A 7,627-nucleotide genomic window follows, 5' to 3' on the forward strand; every position below is an offset into this window, starting at 1 on the left:
TCTTATTAGATTTCTCTGTGATCAGAGAGGCCCACTGTGGCAAAGTTGTTAATGAAGGCTAGGCATTGGTCATCCGAAAAATAAAAAGAGAAAAAGAAAACCTGAAGTTAACTAGCCTACATCAGGGTTTCTCAATCTCAGCCCCATCACGTTGGACCAGATGAACTTGGGGGACGCAGTGCTGTGTGTCACGCTGTAGCGCATTCAGCAGTACCCTGGCTTCCACCCATAGATGTCTCACCCCCGCCCCATGACAACCAAAAATGTCTCCAGACATAGCTAAATACCCTCTGGGAAGAGGGGGTGATGAAATCGTCCTGGGTTGAGAAACCCTAGTCTACATGGGAACTTAAGTCCTCGCGTGGTTCTTGTGAATTAGCAAGCTGACCTCCAACCAAAGGAGACCTGGCCTTTAAGTTCTGCTATGACTCTTCTGTGACCTTAAGGATACTAGGCTTCTCTTTCCTGTCCTATAACTGAAATTCAAATGCTGGCCCCTCCTTTCCAGGACCTCCTCTTTGAGAAGGAGCTGGAGCTAGGGAGGAGGGAAAGGTACCCGGGCATTGCAGCCCAGGCATCCTCCTGAGCTCTCTGGGGCAGGGCCACCTTCTGAGGTCCCAGCACTGTCACCTTTCCCTGAATAATGATGCTGCTACCACACAGGGCTGGCCTGAAGTAAAGCTGCATCACTTGGGCCTTCTATGGGGGCTCCCCTGTATGGATGAGTCCTTGGCTTTCCCTAGCCAGCTATCTAAGGCTAGGTCATTACATTAAAGACCTGGGTGAAACCAAAGAAACGACAACCAGAAACCTTACAACTGGACACTCGCACTGAGGTCATCCCAGACAAGTCCCCCTACGGGACGCTGCCAGGTCCAGCCCTCAGCCAGAGTCCACCTGCTCAAGGGCCCTGATCTCATCTCGGGCCTGCTTCTTCCCTTTTCCCCAGCCTTCATTTCCAAGGCTCCTTTGACTGACAGATGGGAGTGTCCACATCATTCAGGAAAATTCCCAACTACTACGTACAGGCAGTGGCCTTTCCAGATACTTGGAAATGCGTTTCCCTTAGTCTGAGATATTTGGTTTGGAAAATCACTTTGGGGGAAGCTTCACCAAGATCTAAGCTGGCTCCAGCCATTGAGCCCATGTTCACAGAATCCTGTGCACGTGGAGCGAACTTAGGTTTCCTACAGCCTTCCTGACAAGGTCCACTCTCCATCAGGACATGTCCCGTGGAAAATGTCACGTGTAACGCACTCCTCAGGAATCACAACCACTTTTTTAGAAAATCTTTTAAATCCATAGTGGAATGAAAACTTTTTTTTCCCCTAATAGAAAGCAAAGCATATTTTAAAACAAGAGTAATTAAAACAGTGTGGAATTGGTACAGGAAAAAATAGTTTAAGCCATGGAACAGAAAAGAGAATTGAGGGATAGACTCACGTATTCTGAAGACAAGTATGAGGCAGATCTCTACAGAAAGAACAAATTATTTCATATGTGGTGCTGAAGGCAACTGGAAATTGGGGAAAAAATTAAAAAATTAACTTTTTGCATCATATCATCAGCTAAAACAACTTGGAAAGGTAAATGTAAAACAAAAACCTATAAAGCATAAAGAGAAAATGCAAGAAAATATTTTCTGACCTTGAGGAAGAAGCAGAATTAAGAAGACACAAAGTCTGATACATCCAACTACATCCAAATGGGGAGGGGAAAAAAAGTGTATGGCAAAAAACACCATCAACAAGATTAAAAGCAGAAAAGCAACAAGCTGGAAAATTACATTATTAAAAAGATCTAAATTTAGAATGTATAGACAAGTCCTACAAATCAATACAAAGATCTAAAAATACCAATAAGAAATCATCAAAAGATACCAATAGCAATTTACAGAGTGAAAATTCAATGATCATAAGAAAAATGCTGCAAAAATACCCTAGAAACAAGGGAAAAACAAGTTAAATATTTTTTTACTCATAATGTTGGCAAAAGTTAAAATATTTGAAAATGTTGAGAACTAATTAGGGTGTGAAGAAAAGGGCACGTTCCTGTACTGCGTGTGGGAGTATAGAGTCAGCTGCCTCAGAAGACAATTTGGCAGAAATATTACCGAGGAAAATGCACATACCCAGCAATTCTACTTCTGTGTAGAAATACTCCCTCAGGTGCCCAGAAAGCAGATATAAAAATAAAGATGATGACAAACCTATTTTTTTATAAAACCAGAAAACTAAATGTCCATCAAGAAGACAGTAAATAAATAGACTCTAGATCATTTTATGGAATACTATGCAGCAGTTAAAAAGGGCGAGGTATTCTACAAAGGACTATTGACTCTACCAGGACACACATGTCAAGATGAAGTTTGGGGCAGGAGTTTCAGATAGGGGTCTCCACATCATTGTTGCAAGGGCAGCGGCTCCTTGCCAAGGTAAGAGCAGAGCTTCAGTTTCTTTTCCAAACCAAAGGATGTCTGCCAGGAGCAAGCACATGTGCCCTTCCCCACATCAAAGTGCCAGACTGTTTCCAACTGGCCACTGCTGTCTACAACGTCAAATGCTTGGTACTCCAAATTACACAGGGAACGTGTGTGTGTGTGTGTGTGTGTGTGTGTGTGTGTGTGGTGCTGGGGATTGAACCCAGGGCCTCGTGCATGCGAGGCAAACACTGTATCAACTGAGCTATACCCCCAACCCCCACTGACTGCTATCTCCCAGGCCTATGCCAAGGGCTCAGTACCCAGAATCCTTCCTGATCCTCACAATAATACCAAGAGAAGAGCCTTAGTACCCATTTAACAGCTGAGGAAACTGAGGTTCCAGTGGATTAAGGAAGCAGATCGATCTCAAGCAAATGACTGAAGGGCAATTGTGATGTTCACCACTGACCTCCAGATCTTGCTCTGGCCTCCAATCTGCACTGCCTCCCCAATTGTGTTACATGGTGAGTCTAGAGAGATAGATAGGCTTGGCTCCAATTAATATATGTACATAAATGTTAAATTTATTCATATTTAGGTGAAGGGACAAAAGTGATTTCTATGAGAGAGAGAGACTATCATTCCTCCCAAACCCTTGAGAATGGGCACTGGTTAGGAATGGGGCTGGATCTGCCGTACACAGGGAAAGGAGTTCTCCACCACCTGTGGCATCAGAGTGGTTCCAGAGAGCCATGAGGACTCCTGAGGGTTAGGGCAATAACACATTCCCACTGAAGCTCCTCTGCCCCAGTTGGAATGCCAATTTCATGTTTTTCCAGTCACATTTATTAATGGTATCCAGACTTGCACATGGCTGGGGCCCTCGTGTAACTAATAAGCACAATCCTGGATTCCTCTCTTCTTTCCTACTCCAATTGTTACTGGGGGTCATTAGCCCAGTCCTGTTTTTAATCCATCAGGATATGAGGGGCAAGAATAAGGGAGGTAAAGTTGTTGACAAGGAAGATAGAGGGTACACATGCCCTCCAGATGCTGAGAGATTTTAGAAAAAGTAACACTGTATGTGATGACACCCCCCACCAATAAAATTCTCAGGGAGAGCGGGTTAGGGAAATACATTCCGAGAAAAGAGAAGCCGATGGGATGGATGGATTCAACCAAGGCAAAGAACACCCACAATTCCAGGGATACCTCATTTCAATGGAACATGCTTTTTCTCCTTTCTGCTTCCAGGTAACTCCCAACAAGCATCTAGGTAGGAAGCCAGGGTCATCTCAACCCCAGCAGGCATTTAATAGCCCCAAATGAGAGAGCACATACCCCTCTTCTCTTCTGTTCAATACTATGATGAAAATAGCACATAAATCAGGCTAAGTGAATGCAGGATACATATAAGATGCACATTTCTACAGAACCATGTGTTATTCAAATTAAATAGGTATTTTTTCATTGTCATCGCCATAGAATGGTTCTTTATTTGATCTATGGGAGAGAGTCTCCTTTTTAATTAAACCAACCACTCTGTCATTTTTCTAAGAAAGATAATAAAACAATAAAAATATTTATATCCCCTTTATCTTCCTAAACATTAATCACGAGGGGAAGAGAGTGTTAGGCCTTTGCTAGAGAGTTTATCACACAAACATTATACTAACATGCTTTAAATTACTGTTTTGCAGGTCACTTTATTCCTATTAAGAGTGTATAAGATTCTTATTGACTCTGACAGTATGTGCAATCATTTACTACCAAAAGGAATTCAGATCTGCAGTAAATTTGCCATAAGCATGGTTGATATATGAATATAAATGTATATTTGACAATACATATGCACCATGTTGACCTGGACACTAAGCAAACTGACCTCAATTTTCATCCAAAGTGAAATGTAAACACCTAGTTTGATGAGCAATGCTTTCTTTATTCTTTGCTCCCAGCTATGCAATTTAATTGACAGCCGTGTTATCCAGCAAAGTCATAGGTGGTTTACAGTTTCACCAATTTGGGATTATAACCTCTAGTCAGTGGAGAAACTGTGGAATGTTTAGACTACAAACCACAAAAACACATCTCTCTAACTGCACCAATTTACATGTACTCTGATTATCAATTAAACATGGCAATGTAACCAATATTTGTAGAGATGCTAGATTTCAGCCCACACTTCACTATGTCACAAAGTAAAATCCTCCTAGCTAGAAGGGAACAACTTCTAGAATGTCATGCCATCTTTAGGGTTTTGGATAATAGCTTACTATTACCCAGAAGTCCTGGGTAATACTCTGTAGGGGGAGTAAGCTAATGTTAAAATATGAAACCATTGACTTTTTTCTCTGTAATTGAGGGTCCCAGACATCTGACAGTAAGCCATCTTTGATTTCTTTCTTTCTTTCTTTCTTTTTTTTCTTTTTTTCAGTGATATAAGTGTCTCTCAGGAAAGGAGACAGAATTCTGGAAGCTCAAGTCACTGGTTCCCAGAAAGTGAACTTATTCACATGTCTATGGACAGGATTCAGCTCCTCCCAGCCTGTTGGACTAAGGACCTCAGGTCTTCACTAGCAACGAGTCTTCTGGGCACAAGGTACAGAGGTTTCCTGCCACACAGATCTCTTTATAAGATAGCTCACAACGTGGCAAGGGCTTCCTTTAGAGCAAGAGAACAAGCAGGATGCAAGTCACATCATTTTGTAACCTAAGCCAGAGGTGATATCCCATTACTTTTCCTATATTCCATTTGTTAGTATTCAGCTGGTTAAAATCAAGTCACCAGGTCCACACACTAAAAGCACAGAGCTGGGGATGTAGCTCAGTGGTAGAGTGTTTTCCTGGCATGTAGGAGGCCCTGGGCTCAATCCAAATATAAAGGGAAGGGGATCACAAAAGATATGACGCCCAAAAGGTAGGGATCACTGGGGCCATCTTAGAGACTGCTTGCACCTTCCTTCCATGCACAATAATAAAGGAATAGATACCATAATAGACCATGAATAGTGGAGAAAAAAGAAAGCAGAATGGGAAGGGAAAACGTTCCAGTGATATACTGATTATTTATGCCTCTGCTGGTACTCACTCTCATGCATTCTCTCCCCAATCCAGCCAAACAACCTACCCTGTGACAGGTGCTTTGTTCAGAGAGTTCTCTAACACTATCTCCTCTTCTCTACCAGCAAGCACCCCCAGAGTTCAAGTTCCAGCTCTTCATACCATGAACATTTCAGCATTATTTTTCTAACCAGCTCCCATACTCCAATATGTCCAAGACTCTTAAGCCAGAATAATTTAAGTCACATTTTTAACTTATCTCCAGAAGGCCCTCAGTGGCCCCCTAATGTCAAACAAGATCTAGAAACCAGAGGCTGCCACTCAGTGTATCATTTGACCCAGGCCTGGCTAGCAAAACTCATCATCCCCAAACCTCCAGGAACAACTCTGGCATCCTAGGCAAACCAGCAGAGACTTGAAGCCTCTGCTGATATCATCTTCCTCCTTCCTTGGCAAGACCAGTCTTCATCTCGTCACTATAAATCCTTCCCAATTTCTAGGATGCAGAACAGAGCCCATCCTCTCTGTGACACATTTTCTGATCACTCCTAACTATTTCAGTTCCTCCTATGAACAAGCGAAGCTGCAAGAGACCACAGCACTTACTACATTGGCCAGTCACTGTACATGTGTCATGTTTCTCTAAGGAGTGGATAAGCTTCTTTCCTCTTTTCTTCCAGAGACCACAGCATGCACCTCTGTGAGGTCCAAGAGAAATCTCACATGTCTTCCCCTCCTGAGAGTGGCTGGTCTATGAGAGATAAGGTTGGTTGGAAAGATGAATGGATGATGGATGGATGGAAGGAAATGTCAAGCACAGTGTTTAGCATCTCATAAGAGGTCAACACATCATAAATATTTGTTACCACCACTGATCCTAACAATGTGAAATCTGCACCTTAGTTCTGTGTAGGAACCTTTCCCAAAGAGAGCAAAAGCAAGTGAGATTTACCTACCTTGGACATAAATAAGACTATTCACTTCAAACATCACAGCTGAGGCAAATTCGTAGCTCCCCCTTCATCACCCATCCTAACACTGGCCTTCAGACACAGAATGCCAAGTGCCAGAGCCTTAGATGACACAGCCAGGACAGAACTCAGTCAATTTAAAGCAAGTTTAAATCAATATTTCAGCAATGGGACAGATGAGCACTTGGGAAACACCACTGGTGAGAACTAAAGAGTGCTGGTGAAATAGAGGAAAAATTACCCATCGTGAGTGGAGGGGCGCCCACATAGTTTGGGTACTTTCTAAAAAACAAAAAAATATTTTCAAAAAGATGACAGAAGACTTTTTAAGGTCTTTGTTATCTACATCTAGGGACAGAGGGATACCCTGATTAAAGCACAGAACGTCCAAATTCCAGGGGAAACCTAGCCATCCCTCTCTAGTTGGAGCAGTTAAGCCTGAAGCGAATCCTCCTAGGTATCAGATTCCTGGCGGTAGCATGCCTGCGCTATTCTTGGTCACCTTCATCTCACCATAGGGAGCGCAGGAAACTGCTACAGGGATAGGCCCGCTAGCATCATTTCCCAAGAACAGAAATTTAGCTCTCCTGCTTTGGTGACCCCGGAGCTAAGTCTCCGCGGTGGTTCTGAGAGCCCGGGGCATGCATCGCGCAGGGTACCCGGGGGCACCGCGGCTCAGATTGAGTTTTGAGTTTTGCATGCCCGGCAGCCTGAGATAGGAAGGCACAGCGTCTCTTGCCCCCAACTTACCTGCATTTAAGACCCATTGATTTCACCTCCCAGAAGCATCCGCAGAATCCCCAAGATCTACGGTCCACCAGAGACTGATAGGATGAAGGGGATGGTGGCCAGGACGCGAGGTCACCAGGGTCCCCACCCTACGTGGGGTGGGGGACGTGCACACCTACTCGGCTCCCACCCATTAAGCCGACAGGATCTCCACAGGGGCGCCTCACCGTGGGCGACAGGGACCCGAGGAGGGAGGGACACACAAGCAAAACTTTGGGTCCTCTGGCCGCAACTCTGCACGAAAGACAACCCCTTCTTCGGCCCCGAGTCAAGCCGGCCGCTCAGATCCAGGCTCTGGGACTCGGGGTGGCGTGGGCGAGTGGAGCCGCAGCATCTCGGAGCCCCGAGAGCGAGCGCCGCAGCCTCGGTGCTCCGGCACGCG

The 7,627-nt window shown here is 44.4% G+C and overlaps 1 long non-coding RNA gene across 1 annotated transcript in view; it reads right to left on the reverse strand.

The window, feature by feature from the left end:
* LOC125611392 overlaps positions 1-7,621 on the reverse strand; it is a 30,129-nt gene extending 22,508 nt beyond the window's left edge. Inside the window, exon 1 of the long non-coding RNA XR_007341579.1 lies at positions 7,207-7,621. This is a non-coding gene — a long non-coding RNA (uncharacterized LOC125611392). The remainder of the gene's footprint in view (positions 1-7,206) is intronic.
* Positions 7,622-7,627: the final 6 nt, after the last annotated feature.

Source organism: Marmota marmota, unplaced genomic scaffold (assembly GCF_001458135.2).
Source record: "Marmota marmota marmota unplaced genomic scaffold, marMar, whole genome shotgun sequence".
Classification (NCBI taxonomy): domain Eukaryota; kingdom Metazoa; phylum Chordata; class Mammalia; order Rodentia; family Sciuridae; genus Marmota; species Marmota marmota.